The sequence below is a fragment of the Podarcis filfolensis genome (assembly GCF_964270895.1).
Source record: "Podarcis filfolensis genome assembly, chromosome: 8".
NCBI classification, from domain to species: domain Eukaryota; kingdom Metazoa; phylum Chordata; class Lepidosauria; order Squamata; family Lacertidae; genus Podarcis; species Podarcis filfolensis.
This window is the reverse complement of record NC_139611.1, coordinates 30731190-30754657: the sequence shown is the minus strand read 5'-3', so window position 1 is coordinate 30754657 and position 23468 is coordinate 30731190. Positions and strand designations below refer to the sequence as shown.

At 42.1% G+C, this 23468-nt stretch overlaps 1 protein-coding gene across 5 annotated transcripts in view; it reads left to right on the top strand.

The window, feature by feature from the left end:
• ZNF536 (zinc finger protein 536) overlaps positions 1 to 23468 on the top strand; it is a 446360-nt gene that overhangs the window by 142831 nt on the left and 280061 nt on the right. The gene's annotated exons all lie outside the window — the stretch shown is intronic.

Below are 23468 nucleotides of genomic sequence, written 5' to 3'. Positions count from 1 at the left end.
AGTTTCCCATATTCTAGTTTAGTTTCTAACATGGGTATTAGTTTATCGGTGAATTTGGTTTCTATCTATGAGTGCTTGGAACCAGAGGCTTCAAGGGACCTACTCATTGTGGAATAAATGTTTTATATTTCACAACCCTTAGGCTCCTGTTACTTATTGATAACCAACAAATAAAAAAAAGTTTCAGTATCTTACAAGCCAGAAGGTGCTCTGGAATGAGTTTCTGTGAACTTGTAAGTGTCTGCTACCTATGTATCCCATACAGCTTTGTCTTTCTTACATGGGCTATATACACAATTCTTACTCACTGTGTGAGCACCTCAGCTTTCAGTTGGCCACGAGGTCCCTAGTCCTCATTGATGCAGGAATCATCTTTAAATGGGCAGAAATCACTGTTGGACTGTAAGCTTCTACTGGTAATGTGTAGGGCTCCCCCTGACCTCCTTCTGTGGATGCTGCTACTCTGTCCAACCCCTCACCCTCTCCTTCCTCTCTACATACTTGTCAAATGTCCTGAATTCTGAGAATACTCAAACACAACAGCCATATGCAAACTGAGTTAATTTGCGCTGCCTGTGAAGGGGGTCTCTCTCCCTCCCCCACTCTCTTTTGGCAGCTAATTTGAATACTGGGTATGGAGCACAGTACATCTAGCTCTCCTTGAGGTGCAGCAAAGGCATTCTACTTGTGAGAGCCTCTGCTGTTATTTTGAGTAGTTTTTGATACAACCAAATCAAAGTGAAGATTTGAAATAGCTTTTTCTGAAAGCCTGAGCCTAAGTCATAAATTATTCTGCACCATGATTCGTTCACATAGTAAAACCATACCTCTTTGCCTGACATTACTGAAATAGAGGAAAGGGAAAGTTAAAAATAAAATGAAACATTTAAATCTTTGCTGTGGAGAACCCTCAGATGACAATTGAGCTGAGTTGATAAAAGCTGCTATCAATTACGGTTTATTACTAATTTATTAAGGTGTTATTAATAAACATTAGGATGACAGCGTCCTCCTGGTTCTTCGAAAAGTGGACTTCTAAGAAAAACAAAGATAAGTCTCCATGAAGGGGCATGAGAGGGCCTGGAGTCAAACTGCCTCATCCTGCAGCCCTTATTTGCATGCCGTCAGTTTGAAGTCTGCCAGCCTGATCACCAGAGTCCATAGTTTGGCAAGCAAGTTCTCAGCGGACTGGCATCCCAGGTTCAAAACGTTTCTTGTATCTCACTCGATACAGTTGGCTTAGGCCTTGCTCTGTGTGATTCTGCCATTCTCCTTAGGCGTATTGCAGGCTAGAAGGAAACTAATCCCTCTTCATATACTTAACTTCAGGAAACTCACTGGAATTAACACTAAATGATACTCCCGTATTAATTTACTAACCAGACATTAGCGGCAATTCATAATATTATCAGCAGTGTGCTTGCTAAACAATTATGGTGGCAACAGTTTATTTAACTGTGCTGCGTTTCAGAGGGCCGTCCTTTAATAAGGTAAGTGTCGGGCTCCCCACAGTATGTCAAACAAGTGATCTCGACTGCCAATCTGCTCGGACTGGGAAATCGCTAGCTTTGCCCGTAAGGTTTAGAGATTATGTGCCAAGCAAGGGAATTGCTGCTTAGTGTGCTCACCCCTCTGGGGGAAGGAAAACACAGATGGGGGAGTTCAGAGTCTTCCAACGCTTAGCTGTTACATTAGAGTTAGCTATTCTGCTACAGAACGTTTAAAGCACCAGTTGGGAATCCTTGTGGTCACCAGTCTTAGATGCACTAGACCAAGGTGCATTTTAAGAAGGGGTAGAATATATCCCGTCCTATTTCTGCATGTACTGTATTTATTTATTAGCAATGTTTCTGTTTCGTCCCGTAACATAAAGTTATCTGTGCTTTGCAACAGATAAGTGCAAAAAGGAGTTGAATCCAAAACAAAACATAAAAGCCATCAACTAAAAAGCATCATAAAAACAAGAAGGAAACAAAATTCACCACAGCCACAATTTTTAAATGCAGATTTTAAAAAACTGGGAGTAAAAATGGAATGATTTAAAAGGCCTGGGTGAGAAGAAACACATTCCCTGGCACCCAGAGGCCCCAAGGATGATGGCCCCAGGTTAACCTCTCTAGAAAGCCTGTTCCATGACTGGAGGGGGGGTGCCACTAAAAAGGCTCTATTCCTGTTCATAGCCATCAGACCCTCTGATGAAGTGTGTAAGGTACACAAGGAAGAAGGTGATCTTTCAGGTAACCTGGCTTTGGATCATTAAGGGTTAAAGCTAGCACATTAAATTGGGCCTGGTAATGGACTGGGAACAGGTGGAGCTGACAAAGCACCGCATGATGTGATCAAAATTCCCAGTCCTGGTCCATCGCCTTGTTTGAACCAGTGACAATTTCTGGACTCTTTTTGCCTACATATAATGCATTGATATGTTTAAAAGGGAGCTTACCAGGGCTTGGGTAATTTTGGCCAAGCTGTCTCCATCATGGTAAGGTCACACTTGGTATACCAGTCCCAACTGATCAAAGGTGCCTCAAGCCACAGATGTCACTTGAGCTTCTAATGAAGAACCTTTTACCAGCCTTAACTGCTTTGACAGCTACTGCTGTGAGCCATGTTGGCTGGGGCGAATGGGAGTTAGACTCTAACAACATATGGAGGACCACAAGTTAGCCACCCTTGCCCTTTGAGTTGGATCCATGTTATTCCTGGTAGTTTGCATTGGAACATAATAACAGAAGTTCATTGCTGGGTGAGGCCTGTGGTCCATCTAGTCCAGCATCCTGTTCTCACAGTGGCCATCCAGATATCTGTATGAAACCTGCAAGTGGGATCTGAGCACAAGGATACCCCCCCCACTCCATGGTTTCCAGCAACTGATATTCAGAAGCATTGCTGCCTGAAACTGTGGATAGCCATCATGGGTAGCAGCCATCAATAACCCTCTTCTCCATGAGCATCTGGGCAGCAGAAACCAATAGACAGTCACCTTTCAGTAAGTCCATGACATAGACAGAACTTGAACTTAATTCTTCCAAGTGCTCTCTTAGGCCAGTAGATAACAAACTTGCTGTTGACCCGTCCCTTTCCCCCAGTGTCTTTCATGGAAGCAGCATATAAGGGGTTATATCCTTTTTTGGACCAATTTTGAGACAGTTGAAATGAGCATCAAATATATATTTTCCTCACCAGATAAGTTAGTCAAGAATGGCTTTATCAGTCCTTGATAAACAATCCCCTTCTCTTAGAAAAATCAGTTCCTCATGCTGAAGATATTGAGACATCCATTGTTGTCTTATCTGGAACACTGGAGAACCCCAGCAAGCCAGAGCAGAGAACGGTTTACTGTGAGTTACTAGAACATTTACTCACAAATCCTTACCTGATCACCTGCTGAACTTCCATCCAGGGCACACACACATGCAGATGTAGTAAATGTGCAAGCAAACAGCCAATTTCAGAAATAAGCCTGTTATTTATTTTATTTTTTGTGGAGGGAGGTGCATATTTCAGAGGGCATTTGCAGGGAAGTATCAGTAGGTGAGGGCCAGGTTAAGCTCCCCGCTACTGCTTCCTGAGTCTCCCCTGCAAATCCCCCTTCCACATTGTCATGACCTCAGCATATTTTAGGTTTCAGGGCTGGGCTTGCCTTGCCTAAAACAGCCTCCAGTTCTGCACTGACAAGTCTTGGATGTGTCTGCCATGCTTGTTAGCCACCTGAGGTTTACCTGCCTCCTGATTCTTCAGATAGGACTTGGTTCTATCCTGCTACTTCGGATAGAAATCTTGCTATATACTATTTTTGCTTCCCCCACCCCTCATTTCCCCCTTTCTGCCCTCCCTTCTGGTTCTGCTTGCTTCACAATGCCAAGATGCCCCAGCAGGTAACTAAATATGATTCTGCTGGTTTTCAAACTGTTGTTGGAACATAACGGTAGCCTAGATTTCACTCTGCAAGAACGCATCAAGCTAATGAAAATGCTATTAAAATAGCCATTGTTTCCATCCAGTATTTACGGTGTGGTAGTGAGTGATGTGCCATTAACGGAATACGCCAGCATGTGCGCACCTGCATTTTCTAGAATGTCTGGGAGCGGGGGAGGGGAGGGATGCAGGCCCCGCATCTTCTGAGAGGCAGCCTTGTAAATCAATGGGAGGCTGTCTTGTTGCATCTGCATCCAGACCGAGATGGACTTGAAGCAACATCACCGACAAAGGTGCAAATGTCCTTTCCTCTCATTCCTCTTAATGGGGTGTTAAATTAAAAAAACTTCAGTTATGACCATATAAATGTTGCTGCTGTTAAGAAAGTGGTCCACAGCACACAAACTTGGCATGAGTCATTGAGCACATACATTTTCCAAGTATATTAAAAATATTTATATAGTTAATTTGAAATACAGCGGAGGTGGAGCTCTCCCTCTTCATTTTAAATAAGAATAAAGTGCAGGTGCATTCAGTCTCTCCTTTCTTGAAAACACATGCACATAATCACCTTGCTGCTTCGCCTATTGATGTGTGCCATCATTTATGGATTTGTGTTTGTCAAATAACAGCATGTCCAGGGGAGCCTCATTTGTATTCTTCATAAATAGGATGGCAAGAAGCACTATAAATTTTACACAAAGGCCACTTGCACAGCCTGAGAGGTTAGAAGGAACGTACAGACTGGCTGGAGAGAGAGAAAAAGAATAAGATAATCCCCTTTCTAGTGCCTCATTCTGTGTTAATGCAGAAGGTTGCATCTTTTGCCTGTTTAAGGCTGTTGTGTACTGTGGCTTCAGTTCCACAGGCTAAACACGTGGGTTTCACTCAAGCAGTAAATATCCTTAGCCACTGGGCCCATGAAAGGCTGTGCAAGGCTAGATGAGCTGGCTGTTGGAATCCTATCCTCTTGCCTGTGGGAAACGTGTTTTTGGTTTTGTTTTTTGTTTCATGCCATAAGTGAAAGTAATGAGATTGTAGCTGAACATTTGAATTAAGAGATGTTGGCTTATCTGGAAGTTGCACTTTCTTGGCTGGAAGCTCTTACTGTTTCTCCCAAATGCATCAAGGGAGGTTGTGAGTAGCCTGTGGTAAGGGAGGGGCACTTTTCACATGCACAGTGGTGCTATTTTCTGTATTATTGCTTCATAGTTTCAAGGACTGAGGGCTAAAATAGACATGATGATAATCTCACAATTAAAAATAAATAAATAGCGGATTAGAATATCAGTGTGTGCATGTACCTAATTTAGCTCTTTATTGTGATCCCACCCCTCACCCACTCCTGCAGCTGCTGTGTTCACCAGGTTGAAAGGACCCATTGGTATCAGCAGAAGCTTTCTTCTTAGTTCAAATAGCAGCCTCAGATCCCCCTATCGAGATGAGGCAAAGGGTTAAATAAGCTCTGCCTACTGTGACCCTTATCTGGATCCCTCCCCCAGCTGCCATTTACGTAATCGCTGTTACTAATTGTATGATCTTTGTCACATGAAAATGTGATTTAGAATTATGCCATTATTTGGGGTTATGCCCTGGGGGAATAGAGGATTAAAGGATATTCAGATGTCCCAAAATCTACCCTAGCTTGTCACAGAACAAGGGTTCCCATGGCTGAATCCATAGTCAATGATCCCTGAAATCACATGTTCCAGATGTACATATGCACATCTGTTGGATCTGACGCATAACACAGGATGTGAAATTGATTTAGATTGTCTCTATGTCTGTATAAAAAAGGCAGCCGATTAAATTATAATGCTACATCATATTCCCGTACCCCACAAATCTTCCACGACTGGGCTGCTTTATCCGTGTTCCGCCAGTATTTTTGAAAAAGCATGCATTAGTTGTCAAAACATACACTGAGGTGCAGCCAGGGTTCTCTTGTGACCTGTGAAGAACTTGGTCATTCTGTTTATCATGCTTGAAGAGCTACAAGAATTTTAAATTTCTTCACATAGCCACATCTTCATTGCTATACGATAAAGCAACAGCCAGGGTATTGCTGTGTGAAAATTAAAAGGCATCATGTGGAGCATGATTTGCACATTTTCTACATAGAAGTTCTGGCAGGAAAACCATGCTGTACTGGGGTCGCCAGTAAGTCTGGGCCCCTACTCACTTCCTCACTTAGAATATTTCTAATCCAGCCCTTTTCACCACAAATCCCTGGCAGATAAAAGTCTCCCCCTCCACACACACTTTTGGTTTCCACTCAAATTGTATGCCATGCCTGTAGACCAAGTTAAACTCTGTCCATGCATTGCGGGGGAATTTTGGCATCAAATAATCATTTATTTATTTATCTATTTATTTTTCGATCTCTGCATTGTTTACAAAGCCATTGTCCACCTCTAGCCTGGGAGGATAATTGCCGAATGCCCGCATATAAAATCCTTATTTCCTTTCTTGCCCCCTTCTGAAATCAAGCCCCGTCTGCATGCGAAATTATTTTTAGCCACCACATAAATGGTCTTCATTATATTTAGACTGTTTCCAATTATTCACCTTTCCCATGGGCGAAGAAAAGGGTGGAGGAAAAAGCACAAAACCATTTAGCGGTGTGTGCCTCTTGGAACAATGATGCGCTTATTATTTGGCGTTGTACAGAGTTCCAGATCTGAACATATTGCAGAGGTAAAGGGAGTTAACGCACCCCCCCCAACTCCTGTCACCTAGACGTAGCCAGTCGTGGTTTCCTAATTAATAATATGAGCCGTGTGACATTGTGTTGCTGTTGATGCAAAGGCCCGGCAACTAATCTTTACTTGTGCCACACATTCCTTTCTACCACATTTCTGTGATATTAATGGTGTATGGTAGGGAGAAGAAATGTGTTTTATTCTAGGCTCTAACCCTGCTGTTATCAAAGTAACTTCCAGCTTATTAGCGACAAAAGACTTTTATCCTTTGTGCTGCCCTATTTGCCGGTGCTTCCTGAATTAAACTGCTGCTTCCTGTTCTTTATATGCATGACCACATCTGGGTAGCTTGCTCACAGCCCCACTGCTTAATAACAATCACCTTCCCTTTCAGTCTCTGTTGATTGTTTCTAATTCACTCTGACAGATAGTGCCTGACAACTTGCCTGCATTTCCCTCCCTCCGTGACCTGAAGTTACTCACAGCACTTATATAGTCTGTCATTTTTAATATTTGATTTCATTTTAAGTTATGTGTTTTACTGAGAAGATGAAACCAAAAGGAAGGAGGGAGGAGGAAAAAAAGAGGGGGAACGGGGGGGGGGGGTTGTAATGGAACATAAATTTAACCCTTCTCTCTATGCAAGGCAGTCCACCTAAAGGAACTAGTGTATAATAAAGTGTGTGAGTCTGACAAGTTATTCTATGTAAAGATGCTTTTTTAAAAAGAGCAGAGGTTTTTTATTGTTCGGCTTTCCTCCCCCCAACCCCCGTCTCCACTAACCAAGGACCAAGCTGTATGTAGCATATAGTAACATGTAACTTTGTCCCAACTTTTTAAATTTTATTTTAAAACCAGAAGAAGCAACTTCATGAATAGAAGACCCCAGGTTTGGGGTGGGGAGTGGAGTTGGTGGGAGCAGTGTCTGTTAAACCTTTTGCCATCAAGCTGATTTTCCATCCAAACACCCTACAGCTGGGTTTAAAAAGTAGGGTATGGGAAGTTCTGGGATATGGATCTCTCCCCCCCCCACAAGAGAAAAGCATCTGCAGGGACATTTGGGGTGGTATATTGCCCAAGGGGAAAGGGTTAAGCCCCTGCTCCCCACCCACTTGTTTCCATTCTAAATTGCACCCGTTCACATACCTCATTTTTGCTTGCAAATGGTGAACCTGTACATTATGCAATTCCACACCTTGTGTAGCTTGGCCCCTAAGGTAGGATTCAATTATAGATCTAAGGGTGATACTAAACCGAGTCATAGAGCAGACCAGGGGTGAGGAACCGTTTTCACCCCAAGAGCCACTTGGGGCAATCTTCTGGGGCCACAGAGTGGGTGGGGCAATTCATATGAATTTTACATTTATACACTAGTTCCTACACGTGCACTCACACCCAAGCAAGCAAGCAAGAGGCTTTATCAGAGTTTTAAGGGCATGTTCCAGCCAGACAAAAGCATGTGGGGGGTGAATAAAAGCCCATGGGAGGTGTGGGCCTAAAGAGAGGCTATGTATCATGGCTGGAGTTCAGAGGGCCAGAAAGAGAGGGCTTGAGGGCCACATTTGGCTAGAAGTTCCCCACCCATTGAGCAGATGCCCTGAAATCAATGGACTTTTGTTAGCACTAATTATATGTAATGAATATGTGGCGATCACATCCACTCCACTTGGAGTACCACAGTCTAGTAGCAGTCAACACTCTGCAGCTAAATACCCATGCAGCCTAGTCCAATAATAGAGGACAGTTTTTCAGGCAACCTGTCTCTTAATGTCTAGGTTCTAGGGCTGAATTGAGCTTTATTTTTAAAAGCTCTTCCTGAACTACTGGAAAATTTCAGTCCTCCTCTGGAGAATATTCAATGAAATAGTCTCTCATGTTCACAATCCATTGATTTTTGGTGCATATGCAGATCTAGTCTTAATATTATTAATTTTAATATAATTGAAAGAAGCAATGGGCTTGATTGCTACTCTTTCCTACCCTCCTTTATTGCCCTGTTAGATGATGGAAGCCATATACCATTTTGCTCAATTTCTCCGATCAGAATTTTTCTGAGAGGGGAAAAAAATCTGAGAATTTCACTGTCTCCCCCCCCCCCCCAAGAAATGCCTCCAGTATTTTGCTACCTGCTACCTATATAATTTTTGTTTGAGCAATTTAACTCAGTCCTTCTAGTTCAGATGCGGGGAACAGTTGGCCATCCAGACATTGCTGAACTGCACCTCCCATCATCACTGGCCATTGGCTGTACTTGCTTGGACTGATGGTAGTTGTAGTTCAGTGATATGTGGAGGGTCAGAGGCTCTCCACACTTCTAATAGGGTCTCAAATTGTGTGGGAGAAACCCCTTAGGGATTCTGGGACACATGTAATGAGATCTCTACAAGCGACACAGCTGCTCATTTCCCCTTCCTTGGAGTCAATACCCAGAGCTGCTGTACAGAGAAGTGAGTGAGATAAAGACTAAAATCCTGTTGCCTAACTTTACAGACCCTTGTGTACAGCAATGGGTGGACCTGCTCAGCTAGGCATGATGGCCCTCTTTTGGTTTCACAGAGCAGCCAAAAGAGAAAGGCATCAAAGCAAAGGGCAAAAGGTGTTAAGTTCAGTCACCTGCATTTCCATATAGGGCTAGGAGAGTACCTTGCCTAAAACTCCAGGAGAGCCACTACCAGTCAGCGCAAATAGTTCTGAGTTAGGTAGACCATTGGTCTTACTTGGTGTAAGTCTATTCCCTAAGGCAGCACCATGGAGAGCTCACAGTGACCAACATGCTTCAACAAATAGGTAGCCGTGTTGGTCTGCCATAGTCAAAACAAAACAAAAATAAAATTTCTTTCCAGTAGCACCTTAAAGACCAACTAAGTTAGTTCTTGGTATGAGCTTTCGTGTGCATGCACGAAGAAGTGTGCATGTATCTGAAGAAGTGTGCATGCACACGAAAGCTCATACCAAGAACTAACTTAGTTGGTCTTTAAGGTGCTACTGGAAAGAATTTTTTTTTTTTTATGCTTCAACAAAGGTTGGGAGCAAACAGCCCCTTTGAGCCTCTGACTCCAGTCCGCCTTTCCTAGGACCTGCCTCCTTGTGGAGAACTAGTCTGTTAAAGGGCCAACTCTCTGGCTTGAAGATGGGCATTTCTCCTGCCTGGTGCCTCCCTGCACCATTGTGCAAGAAAAATACATGTGAACTCCAGGCTTTGGTGTTGTAGCATTTGACTTAATGAACCCCTGCTGTCAGTCTAAGGTTCAGTGGTCCCCTGATATTCAGCATCAGACTCGGAGCCAGGAACCTGGTCTGGCATTAAATATTGTAGCATTGTAGCCCTGGTCACTGTGGAATATCATCATGATGTCACCAATAATCACCCTAGTTGGTGCTGTTTTCCAGGGACGGGGTACAGGAGGCAGAGTAAGGTTAGAGGATAGGTGAATTTCAGACTGGTTGACAGCCCCTGGGTTTAAGTAAAATGCAATCTGTTTTTCTCTTTAAAAGACACATTCTCACCACACTTCTATGGGAGAGAGAAGTCATTCCAAGAGGGAGATAAATGGGAAGCTTGCACTCCAGCAAAGCTCAAGTGTGGGGCATATGTTCACCTAAGGCACTGAAAAGATATTTGGTCCCTTGGTGTGTGCTCATATCTTTTCACTGCCATAGTCATTAATGCAAAACCCTATGCACTCATGACTTAGTGGATCAATACATGTTTGTATGTGAAGTCACGATTCTAAGAGCCCACGTATGCATTAGTTGTGGTCCAGGAAGCGTTGATCCTACATCCTAACAGTAACATCTGTAAAGAGGAAATCTCAACACTTCCAACTAGGCCAAGAAAGACTCCAACCATAACCTTTTGTTCCTCGGGATGTTGCTGTTGACCATAGTTTCCTCACACCTATTTTATAGGGCAGCTTTCTCATAAACTTTTTGATTTTTTTCTTGACTGGAAAGTGAGGGTAACACATTCGGTATATGCTCAGAGAAACTCTCCTATTGAATTTCTGGAATTGTGAACAGATTTTCAAATAAAGCCCATCCAGGTGTGATAGTATTCAAAATGCCAGGTGGGAGGGTGAAGGGAGTCTGGGCCCAGCATATGTTTTGATTTTCATCAGATGTCCTTATGAATAAACACAATTTCTTACCAGTCATTTGTGTAAGCATATGTAACATCAGGTTTCAGGCAGTGTCCTGCTTTCTGAAGTGCACTAGGTGAATAGCACCTTTTTACCTCTCTTATGCTGATCTCCCAGTGTCTTTCCCCCCAGCTGCAGTGTGTGGGTAATTATATGTCTCTAACTCACCTGGGTGTTGTGAGGGCTAATTATTTAATGTCTGCTCAGCACTTCCATTGCACAAAGCACTATACAAGTGCTAAGTAGTTATTGCGATAATTATTGTTATTTTTTTCCTGCGTGCTTGCCTGTTTGTTAACTTACGGTTTTTGAAGATGCAGAGGCAGATTGCCTGCAAGAGCCTGGTGAGTCTCAGTACTTCTTGAAGCAAAGGCTTCATCTAAATTCCATAATGTAATAACTTCTGGGTTTGTTTGTTTTTTGGAAAAATGCTTGAGGTGCACAGTAATGTAGAACTTCCATGTTACAAATGTCTGTAAGAATATATGTAACTATATAAACAGTGGGAACAGCATTTAATTAAAAGGGTGTGACTTGAATCCTACCATCTTTCTCACTGGAATATAGCTTTCTAAAGTCTAAGGCTGCCTACCTTCTTGTTAATATTTTGAGGCTTTATGCATTTTAAGCTAGCTGTTGGTGCTTTGATGAAACTAATAGAGGCTTGGGTCATGGCAATACCATTACATTTTTAGCTCTTTTAATTGAAGCGTAATAGAACTTTATAACTGGGTATATTGCATTTCAAACGGCTTCCAGTCCCAAACCTTTGGGATGAGATCGGTGCTTTATTTAAAGAAATAAAGACGTATCTGATAGTATCCAAGTCAGTCTCCAGTGGTTGTTATCAGGAGTCTGGCCAGGAAGAAGCGGGTGGTGGTGGTGGAGCTACATTAGAAGGCAAATACCTTTAACTCATCATTCCTCTTTATTAAGTGTCTACTTAAGTCCATTTAGTATGTCTCACCCTGAAGTGAGACCAAATTCTCTTTTTCTTGTCGCATGCAGGCAAGCTGAAACAAATGCTTGCCTTGCGATTAACACATGGAATCACTTATGCCTTATGTCTGGCACTTACACAAATATCCATTGATTAGAGGCTTAATCAGTTTATTACTGTGCATTTTTGCAATCCAGTTCCATCAGTTTAAAGCAAAAGGATCTGAAACTTCTAGTTTTCCAAATTGTGCATTTCCTTGTAGTGGCAGTGGTGCCTAATTCTCTGAAGGTCACATGCCAGTGGTGAGTATGACCAGCAGGGCTGGATTTAGGTTTGATGAGGCCCTAAGCTACTGAAGGTAATGGGGCCCTTTATATGTCCAGCTGTCCTTTGTCAACAACAAATTGTCACTGTTTTTTGTGTTGAATATATGCTATATGGCAATTTATGGACCTAACAGGTATCTGAATGTAGGCACCCTATATATAGAAATGAACAAACCCATTTTATTTTAGGGAGCAGGCTAGCAGGCGGAGCCCATTACTTACATCATAGGAGCCTAGACAACACAAAACACTGTTGCTGTATGTAGGTTTTATTTTATTTGTTTTTATCTTATATTTTGAAAATGTACATCCAGTATTTTCCCTTTCATTTTTGGGGGGGCCTCCAAGAGAGTGAGGCCCTAAGGCTATAGCTTGTTTAGTTTATACGTTAATCCGGCACTGATGACCAGTGCATACCTGTGTGCAAATACACACAGATGCAAATTCAACACCCTCCACACCCACAAACACCCACGTACAACTCTATAGAACAGGCATAGGCAAACTCGGCCCTCCAGATGTTTGGGGACCACAACTCCCATCATCCCTAGCTAACAGGACCAGTTGTCAGGGATGGTGGGAGTTGTAGTCCCAAAACATCTGGCGGGCCAAGTTTGGCGGTGCCTGCTATAGAACTTCCCACTCCTCCCAACAAGGAATCAGGCAGGCAGCATCCCTGCTAAGTTTCAAGTGTCTCAGTAAAAGTTTGAACGGTGCTCTGATGCTTTACATTTTGTAAATTGTAGGTTTTGTTTTGCAATCTGCTTTGGGACCCAGATGTGTTGAAGAGTGGGGGATAAATAAATAAATGAATAATAATAATAATAATAATAATAATAATAATAATAATAAAATAAATAATGCAGAACACACACTCACCAGACATGCAGATACTCAGCACTCCCCCCCCTCTCTTTCTCTCCCTCAAACACATATACCTGCAGTTACACACTTGTACATCCATTCTTATACACAAAGGCATATGTGGACAAACAAATACACAGTCAGTATTTCCAGCCCTCTCCACTCCAGCATTATGGTGAGGGTGGCTGAAAACACTGCGCCTTTCACTTTGCACAGATCATTCTGTGCAAATTTAAAAAAGCAAAGCAAAACAAGGGGGAGTGTGGGTATAAATGTCGCCTTTTGCTCTTAAAAAGCAGGCAGGCTTCATCATTGATCTTGGCGATGTGGTGATAGTTTCAAGATTGGAACTCTAATGAGCAGGCAGAGGAGGTTTATCTCCTAGTCAGGAGAGGGCCTAGTGGGCCCCGTGGTGTGGAGGGCCCATGCCCGCCCCTCTGGTGTGGCTTTGTGTTGATGGGGTAAGAACCCCTTCATCTGCACATCAAATTATCCATATATTTGTTGAGATAAGTGAATCAGAATAGCAAGCAAAACCATTCTTACATAATAAGTTTTAATAGTCTCCACTCTATTTCTCAAAAAAATGATGCTCTATATTTATAGTAACAGAGCAAAGGTCTAGGAGCCTTTGATACAAACACAGAACTTTTGTTCTCTTCTGTATCAAGGAATGCTCAATAGATGCAATGAAGGCTCTCCATTTCACACGTGAAGCACTTCTGTTCCCACATAGCATGGAGGTCCCTCTGTGCACAAAGTCTATGTATTCATTATAACCACCTGTGTCCTTCTGATCAGTATCAGGAGTATATTACAAAGGTTCTTGGGGATGCGTATTAGTGCCATAAAATTTATCACATTTTTTTGAACAGGAAAGAATAATAGATTTACTATCAACCAGGAAGTAAACCTGAGGCTTTGCCAACTCCTGACTCAGAAAAGACACCTGTGCTTTGAAAAGGGCATATAAAAGGGAGGTGACTTCTCTTATAAACCTGCAATGATGTGAGAATCTCCAGTTTCCTAGTTCCTCTGTACTGTGCTCCAGAATTCTTCAATTTTCAACGCTGAATGTTGCCAATTCTTGAAGTAGACGGCAAGAATAGCTTGGAAACAACTTAAGCATTACTTTCTGTTAGTGAAATAGGTAAGGCTGTTAGCATCCTACATTTTCTCAGAACGCTGTTTGATAAATCCAATGTGCATCTCTGGAGCAAATAATGCTTTGATCTAAATGATTAAACATGAGAGAGACTATCTCTAGTCATTTTCAGAGAGATGAACTAAGGCAGGGATTCTGAAATTACGGTCCGGAGACACTAGGCCACAATGAACATTAATAGAATAAAACGCTAAAGAGTCGGAGGATTAATTGAAGTTTCTACCACATGCTGAAACTTTAAACTTGCAACTGAAAAGCAGCTTGCCTCTTCAGCAGCGCAAGCTTCTTCAGGGGACGCATCAAAGACCCCTGCTGCTATGAGCAATGTAGTGCTCCATGTGCACGCATAGTGGTCTTAGATTACAGCCCTTGAGGACAAAAGGAACAATTGAGTTTTAAGAACACAAGAAGAACCAGCTGGATCAGGCCAATGGCCCATCTACACAGTTCAGCATCCTGTTCTCAGAGTGACAAACCAGATGCCCATTATGGGAAACCTGCAAGCAGGTATTCGGAAGCATTGCTGCCTCGAACTGTGGAGGCAGAGCACAGCTACCATTAATACCTAAGTTGTCAAGGCTCTTCCAGTGTGATGGTAAAACATGCATGGCAGATCACAGGAAACAAGCAAATCAGATTAGTCATCCTCAACAGAACCTAGTTTAAGAATGCATTTATCTGTTGTTGATTTCTATACTAATTACAGTCTTCAAGGGGAGAGTGATTCTGCTTATGTAGATTTGTGAACTATTAAGTGGTATATAAGTGCTTTAATAGATAAATGTAGCCAAAGCAGCAGCACCCATGTAGAAGAAGGGGCAGGGAGGTGAGCAGGCTTAGGGAACCTGAAGGTTTGCAGAAGTGCAAACTCTTTGGGGGAGGAGGACTCTAAAAATCAGAGGGTGGGGAAACCAAAGGGCTATAGTCAACTAAGTTCTACTCTGAGTAGACCCAATGAAGTTGATGTTGCTTCATTAATTTCAGTGACTCAGCCAAGTGAGCTCTGAGCATGTTCAGTAGGCAGGGAATGCTGACCAGCTGTTTGGGGGGAATGGAATGGAGTTGTTTAAATTCAGAATTGGGAGCCCTTCACAGTAGAATATTTTGTTGTAGGCCTCACTTGTTTACTTCTATAGCAGTAGTTCCCCAAGTGGATAATGGTATTACCTGGGTGGGGGGCATTAACAAGCCGTGGGGGTGGCAGGGTGCACTGGAGGTGTAAATGACTATCAGATTTTGAAAAGTTGGTATTACTGGATCCAGTTCCTCAGTTTTGTTGAATTAATTAAATAGTTTTAATTAGATTTTGAATAAATGTGCAATTAATTCTTACTACAGCGGTACCTCATGTTGAGTAACCTCCAGGTTACGGAATCTTCAGGTTACGGTTGTGGCAAACCTGGAAGTGTATACTCCGGGTTTTGCCACTTGCGCGTGCTCAGAAGCGCTCTATTGCGCCATGCTCATGTGCAGAAGCAGAGCCTCTAGTTACGGATTTTCAGGGTGTGCACGGCACCCCGAAATGAATGAAATCCGTAACTAGAGGTACCACTGTATTTTTAATTTTACTGCATTATTATCTTCCTTAGTTGGGTCATGTAAACTATTATTCTGAACAATGCTTTTTATAGGGGAGATGAGGGGGCAGTGGGGATAAATTTATGGAACTGTGGGGGCAGTTGCTGAAAATAGTTTGGGAACCACTTCTCTATAGTTATCCCTTATTATGTGCATGTGTGTATACACAACAGTGGCTGTTTGGGTGGATGGTAGGTGGAGGTAGTAGCATCCTACAGGTGGCAGCAATGCTATGCATGCTGGGATAGGATGAGGAGCCCATAATGAGGTGGGGGGGACTCTGGATTGCAATGGCTCTGCACATGCACCTCTGGGCCCCTGCCACCATCTTTGAGCTCCTCTGACCTTCCCACTGCTTGCCCCATCCCATTCCTGCCTCAGCAACCATGATGCCACCACAAGTATGCCAATGCCTTTGCCCTCCTGCAAAAGCTGTTACTGGGGAGGAAAGGTGTGGACTATCAATTCAATAATAAATAATAAATATTTCTGTTTATCAGTTGATTGATCAATTGACAGATACTGTCAGGAACTAAAGCTGGAGTTTCATCAGTGGAAAATGCCTAAAGCCATTTTTTTTTTAAATTAAAAGAAGGAAATCTCTGTAATAAATTGAGTTGCTATAAAACAAAGTTGTTTTATTATTATTGGTATATAAACTAGTTGGGGGCCTAAAACAGAAAGCAGCTGGGCAATTTAGCTAGCTCCTGGATGTAATTAGACCAATTTATATAGTGTCCACAGTAGGAAGAATGGTCATTGCTAGAAAAATGATGGATATTGCACTGTTGCACACCTGTGGCATGTTCATGGTCCAATACTGTATGGGTTGTTTTTTTTTTTTTTAATAAATTTTTTATTGGTTTTTCCACACATAATACAAAACAATACAACACAATACATAGACATACAAACATATAAACACGTATACTTTCTTAACCTTTCTTTTCTTGAACCTTCTTTCAGCGACTTCCCCATACCTCCCCTTTCTGCATCCCTGTTATCAATCTTTTCAGCATCCCCTAATTTCAATATACCACTTTCTTTAGATCTTATTTCTCATATCCAATTGTTAATCGCTGCAATTCTATTTTGCATTACCCAAAACATTTTAGCATTCATTAATTTTACAACAGTTCTTGAGATAGATTTTAAACTTCTTCCAGTCTTCTTCCACCGTCTCTTTCCCTTGGTCTCGGATTCTGCCGGTCATCTCCGCCAGTCCCATATAGTCTATTACCTTGGTCTGCCATTCTTCCAGTGTGGGTAGTTCTTGTGTCTTCCAATACTTTGCTAACAGTACTCTTGCTGCTGTTGTAGCGTACATAAAAAACGTCTTATCTTTCCTTGACACCAATTGGCCTACCATGCCCAGGAGAAAGGCTTCTGGTTTCTTCACGAACGTGCATTTAAGCACCTTTTTCATTTCATTATAAATCATTTCCCAGAATACCTTAATCCTTGGGCACGTCCACCAAAGATGGTAGAAAGTACCTTCAGTTTCCTTACATTTCCAGCATTTATTACTGGGCATATGATAAATTTTTGCAAGCTTGACTGGGGTCATGTACCACCTATAAATCATTTTCATGATGTTCTCTCTCAAGGCATTACATGCCGTGAACTTTATGCCGGTGGTCCATAACTGTTCCCAATCAGCAAACATAATGTTGTGACCAATGTCTTGTGCCCATTTAATCATAGCTGATTTAACCGTCTCGTCTTGTGTATTCCATTTCAACAGCAAGCTATACATTCTTGACAAGTTCTTAATATTGAGTTCCAATAGCTCTGTTTCTAGTTTTGACTTCTCCACCTGGAAGCCAATTTTCCTGTCCTGTTTGAAAACTTCATTTATCTGATAATAATGAAGCCAATCTCTTACCTTTGACTTCAATTTCTCATAACTCTGCAGTTTTACTTTTCCCTCCTCCTGTTCTACAATTTCCCAGTACTTTGGCCATTTGGATTCCATATTAAGTTTTTTCACTTCCTTAGCTTCCATTGGTGACAGCCACCTAGGGGTTTTGTTTTCCAACAAATCTTTATATCGAATCCAAACATTGTACAATGCTTTCCTAACCATGTGATTCTTAAAGCCTTGATGAATTTTTACCTTGTCATACCATATATATGCATGCCAGCCGAATCTGTTGTTAAACCCTTCCAAATCCAAAATGTCTGTGTTTTCAAGAAGCAGCCAACTTTTCAGCCAGCAAAACGCCGCTGATTCATAATACAGCTTTAAGTCCGGCAGGGCAAACCCCCCTCTTTCTTTTGCATCAGTTAATATCTTAAATTTTATTCTGGGCTTTTTGCCCTGCCAGACAAATCTAGATATATCCTTTTGCCACCTCTTGAAACAATCCATTTTGTCTAAAATCTGCAATGTTTGAAACAAAAACAACATTCTAGGCAATACTGTATGGGTTGTTGAAGCATTAAAATCAGCTCATTACAGTTTTTCATATGATACATACTTCCAAGTCCTTTTCACACATATCTGGGATTACTAGTTAAACATCACCCCCCCCCCTTTTAAAGCAACTGTAGGTATTCATGCTACTTGGATGGCTTTAATGTCTCCACCATTAGTGCATGTCACTGATCAGTGAATTGTGCAGGAGAGAGCAGAGATGAATGCTTATCCCAACCTAATTCAACAACCCTAACTTAAATGATTAGTTAAATTATGATCCAGACTTCATCTCACTATAATTACTGGATCTTGGCCAATTTTGTTTGCTCCTCTCCTGATCTTAGTGGGCCAGATCACTTACATGTGGAAGTAGCAGGATTGTACTATTTGCATAGTGTAACCCCACCTAGGAGCACAATGTACTATAGAACATTCAGAGCCAAATTTGGGTGAGAATTGATTTTTGTGTTGAACTTGGCATGTTCAATCCTGCCTTTGATCACAAGAACAGGAAGGTGGTCAAGCACTTCTCAGGTCCCAGTGCAGGGCTGCTGGACTTCTGTTGGCATGACCGGCCACAACTCATGACCATCAGTGACATTGGATTCTTTTTATGAGAAACAGCTCCAGACTTGGGTGGCAGGTGCAAATAATGAGACTGTGGAGCATTGACAAGAATCTAATGAAGCAATGCTTCCATAAGGTGAATATAGACAGTTTTGAACTTTTCTGTTCTATCCAAGTGGTATTATGTAACTTGGCTGCTGTACTTTAATATACAAAGAGTGCAGTTCCATGCACGCCCACACAAGACCCATTGGATGCAATCAGATTTACTCCCAGGTAAATAGATATAGGATTGCAATCTAAGAGCATTTTGTGCATGGTGGAGAGAGTTGAACTAGGCAGCCGAAGGCAGTCTTCCATTTTCTTCTAGGTCTTCAGCTAAGACTTCATTTGAGACAGGCCTGTTCAGGTGCAGGATCTGCTTTGCATGTAGAGGGTCCCAGGGTCAATCCCCAACATATCCAGGTAGGACTTGGAATGTGATCCCTGCCTGAGATCCTGGAGAGTTGCTGCTAGTCAGTGTGAACAGTACTGAGCTAGATGGATGGACAGTTTGACTCAGTATAAGGAGCTTCCTTTGTTGGGCTCATCCTTCAATCTGTTTTGTTCAGAGTAGCACACAGCATAACCATAAAACTGTGTAAAATCTATCATCTGTCTATCTCTCTATCTATCATCTCTAACATCATCAATAATTATTATTAATTAACAATTAATAATTATTATATGTATTATAATACATATATAAAATAGATGCAACCTAATAAAAGCAAGGCAAGATTATATTGCTCATCATACCTGACAGCATCAAAACTAGGTGTCATACCATAAAAGCCCATTGAATTGAGCAGTTTTTTGGTGAAAGAGACACAAAGGAAGGTTTTGATTCGATTCCATACTCACAGCACCACCACAGAAAAGACCCCAAAAGCACTGAGAGGAAGACCTCTGATTCCCAGCAATATGGGGGCATGTGCTTCTTAAGGTAAACTGGCCCTGAGCCATTTAAGATCCACCCCTTTGAATTGAGTCTGGAAACCAAGAATAATCCAATGGAGCTGGCATAAAATCAGGTTTACATGCTCTGACCTGTGATTACTAGACCAAAGTCTGGCCACTGCATTTTAAACCAGTTGAAGCTCCTGAACATCCTTCAGAGGTTGCCCCATGTAAAGTGCATGACAGTAATCCAGTCTGGAGATGACTGAGGAACGTATGACTGAAGATTCAACTTAAGAAAATGTAAAGTAACGATGAAGAATGAGCTTCCTTCCCTTCATCAGTTCACCCACCTATAGAAATATGGCTTCATAGGGTTTTCATATCTTGAAGAGCACAGCCTGAGCTGCTGTGCCCACTTGCCTCTTTTCCTGGCTCAGGCTGGCAGTGGCCACGGCATGCAGAACAGCCTGAGCTGCTGCCAGCCTGAGTGGAGGCAGAACCACAGCTCCTACCTGATCTTCGCTATGATAGTCTCACTCTGCTGTGGTGCATCTGTAGTACAGTGTCCTCCTGAGCCCAACCTTCCCCCCAACCCCAATGTGCCCAACCTTCCCCCCAACCACAAAATAAAATAATAAAACCCCAAACCCAGACATTTCCTTCAAAATCTAAAAATCTGCCCAGATGGGCATGTTTGCCCCTCCCAAGAGGACATGTCCAGGTTTCCCCAGACGTATAGCAACCCTAAGTGTGGAGGCCTTAGCAGCCTTGAAACCTAATGCTTTTTAGTTTCAAATCTGAGATCCAACTTCAGCGAGTTAACCAGCTTAAATGGCTACTAAAACGTTTCCTGTGAAATTTAATGCTGCTCCTTATTAGTTTTTACTAGTTGTTACTCTCTCTCTCCCCACAAAAAACAAGGCAGCGAAATAATTAAGTTATATGAAATCCAGTAGGATAGCATGCTTTAAAGTTTGCTGCATTATTTTATCCGTCACTGTACTGGTCCTCAATATTAGTACTTAACTAGAAGAGGAAGCTTAATTCTGATTTTTCATTTTGGTGGGGAATAACGTTAGGGCATGTTAATATTCTGCATTGTTACTTTTGTATGTATTTATTTTTAATAATTAACATAACTTTGCAAATGGAAGGGGAAAAAATGAAGGCTCCCCAAAGCTTTGCAATTGCTTTTTAATTTCAAATTCAAATTCCTTTGTGTTGTATATAAAGGTAGTATATTTCTGTACTTATTGTTCACAGTGCTCTGTGTTTAAAAAAAAAAAAAGTCACGTTCATTTCAAGAAGCTGTTATGGTATTGATTTTGGTAAAGACTTCCATTAACTGACCAATCTAAATCTCATAAGTGATGTCAGGATAGTTATGCATTTGCTTGGTTCACACAGTCAGCCATTATGTTAGAATGCAGGCAGTGTCGGAATATGGCTGTTAAATTATTTCTAAATACCGAACCCTGAACAGCTTAACAGTTCCGCAGTTTGAGACTGACACAGAAATGACAATCTGCCACCTCTTTGTTTTTTAAATATTAACATTGTATTGGGATAGTATTTTTGGAGTGAAAACCTGTGGCACGAGAGGATAAGTGATATAAACAAAGGCAGCTGGGCTGCATGAAATAATGGAACAATAAGGCCCTTACAGCCGTTCTCATCACTCCAGTATGTTAATTAGCATTCTGTTGTGGCCGCAACCCTGAAAACATGTAATCTGTATTGGAGCACTGTACAGCTGTGAACACACATTCTTTTTTGTTGGTCCCTTGAGTTCGTCTTGCCATTGGCATATGTGCCCGGGCCAAAAGTCAAACCATCCCTACTAAAGTACCTAGTGGAGGAGCATAATCTATCCTATCTCTTCTGCTTTTCTTTATTAGCCCATGATGCAATCGTTTTGACAGCCAGCTCTCCCGCACCTTATTTGTTTTGCTTTTAAGGACAGCACATGTCAATGGCATGGGCACAGTGATGCTCAGCTGATGATGAGCCCGTATAAAAATATAAAGGTTTGCAACCATGGTCCAAAGGAAGCCAAACGGACACTGAGAAAGCGTACCGTGAGTGGATAAGCAATGGTGCCAAGTGCAAAACACTTGGGCAGGCTTGCTGCGTGAGGAAACAACAAGGATTGTAATTTTGCACATTAGGTGTCAACGGTTCTTAAGAAGCCTGACTGTGCAAGGCCACCAGAAAAATCTAGAAACCCAGTGCCTCGTACAAAATTTAATAAGGCAACTGTTTTGTGGTCATCTTGTCCTCAGTTTATAATGTTTTTAAACTTAGCTGTGAAGGGTTTTTGCCCAACTTCAGACATGAGATATTTGATGGGATGGATCATTGTTACAGGTACAAGCACACCAGTGCAAGTAGATAAATAGGTACCTTTGCAGTGAGAAGGTAAATGGCGTTTCCGTGCCCTTTGGCTTCCGTCATGGTGTTCCATTGTGGCGGAAGTGGTTTAGTCATGCTGGCCACATGACCTGGAAGGCTATCTGTGGAGAAATGCTGGCTCCTTCGGCCTGAAGTAAGATGAGCGCCTCACCCCATAGTCACCTTTGAGTGGACTTAACCACCCAGAATGGAATTTTCTCTCATGCACAATTTCAGAATTATCTACGGTTTCAAGAACTATCTTCCAAGTCATCAAGACAGGTGGGTGGTTCTGGGGAGACGTTTTAGCAGTTAGGCTTGTAATGAGACATATCCCTTGTCCTGCAGGAAGTTTTGTCATGCCATCTGCTCTCTGGTTGTGTATACCATTGTGTGTATAATAGGCATAGCAATCTGAGAATCTGTACAGGAACAGCCTCTGCTTGATCCACTTTGCATGGCAACTTGTGTTTCCTGCAATGACAGTGTTTCCCACAGAAATCCCATAACATGTGAAGGGCACACCTTTTGAAGCACACAGGGCACAAGTGCTTGGGAGCCGCAGGGAATGCACCTTGCTTTCCCACATTATGTGCTTACTGTGGGAAGTGCTAGTGTAGCCTTCCTGTCAAATACACAGCCGAAACAAGAAGTGTGGAGCAACTCTAACTCCAGAGGGGTTGACTTTGGCTGTGTGCGCACTATACAATTAAAACACATGAGCTCTCCCCAAAGACTCCTGGGAAATCTAGTTTGTTAAGGGTGCTGAGGATTGTAGTTCTGTGAGGGGGGTAAAAGTAGCATCCCCAGGGTTTTTTTGCGGGGGGGAGTTGTTTTTTTTTGGATTTTACACAGATCCACTTGAGTTTTATTAGTGTCCACAATGTGAATAAAGAAAACTTTTGGTTTTTGTGCGCTTTGTTTAAATGTACGACTGAAAATTCTCCATTATCAAACATAGTAACACTCATCTCATCTCATCTCTATAAAAATAAAAATAATACAATGTTTTGTTTTAAAACTGTACAGTTAATACTAGCTACCAAACAGATATCTTTGGAAATATTTCTGTTGGCAGTTCCACGCTTGGTCAACCACACTTGACACAAGATAAGTCAAAAAGTTTGGATAGCTAGGAATATGGGTTACAGACCTTTTGAAACTGAGGGGTGTCCATTGCAAAACTGCAGGTAAGGGGAAGGTTGACACCCCCCCTTCTTTCTTTTCGGTCATTGCTGTTGCTGCAGCTGGGAGCCTGCTAGGTAGCTCCCAAAGCCCCATGGAACTGGGGCTATTTTGCTCCTGTACACATCTGGCTCTGGGAAAGTCTCTGTGTGCATCTTGCTCTGACAACCTGCTCTTTATGGGCATCAGTTCATGATGGTGGTGGCAAGTGAGGAAACTACTGAGGCAAATGATCTGTGTCAGAAGACCTGGAGAAAACAGAAAGCTGAAGCAACAGAAGATGGGGCCCATGAGGGAGGAGGGACAAAAAGGGATTCAGGGCTGCCACCACC